Genomic DNA, 499 nt, shown 5'->3' with positions numbered 1-499 from the left:
TTTGGAACAGGATTCTCCTCAGACCGATTTAACTCTAAAGCCTCATCAAACATTGATTATCAGTTTATCATTAAGCGAGCAGAAGCAGGAGACTCTGCTGTGTATTACTGTGGCACATGGGATAGCTCTGCTAAGGAGAACGTATCACAGTGATTTACACTGTGACAAAAACCTCTGTACAAAGTACTTCTGCTTTTAGAGTCTTTGACGTGTCATTTAGACTGTTTGTCAGCAGCTGCCAATAAAAACACAAATCATCAGACACGTCCATCCTCTATGAGTTGTTGAGATTATATGACATTGTTGTATCTGTACACATTTTAATTATATTCAGGGATAGCCTTTGTTTGTTTTTTTTCAGAAATAAATTTCTGTACTGACTCAGTCTTATGCTGTATATTTCAGTTTTTTACTGAATTGATTCTGTATGTTTTTGGATCATGTCCTTCGTGTATTTTCAGACTTCAGCCTCCCTCCTCCTGTCCTGACAGTCTTCCCT

Source organism: Pundamilia nyererei, unplaced genomic scaffold (genome assembly GCF_000239375.1).
Source record: "Pundamilia nyererei isolate P.nyererei 1_Seehausen unplaced genomic scaffold, PunNye1.0 scaffold00629, whole genome shotgun sequence".
Classification (NCBI taxonomy): domain Eukaryota; kingdom Metazoa; phylum Chordata; class Actinopteri; order Cichliformes; family Cichlidae; genus Pundamilia; species Pundamilia nyererei.
Note: the sequence above shows the minus strand (reverse complement) of the source record.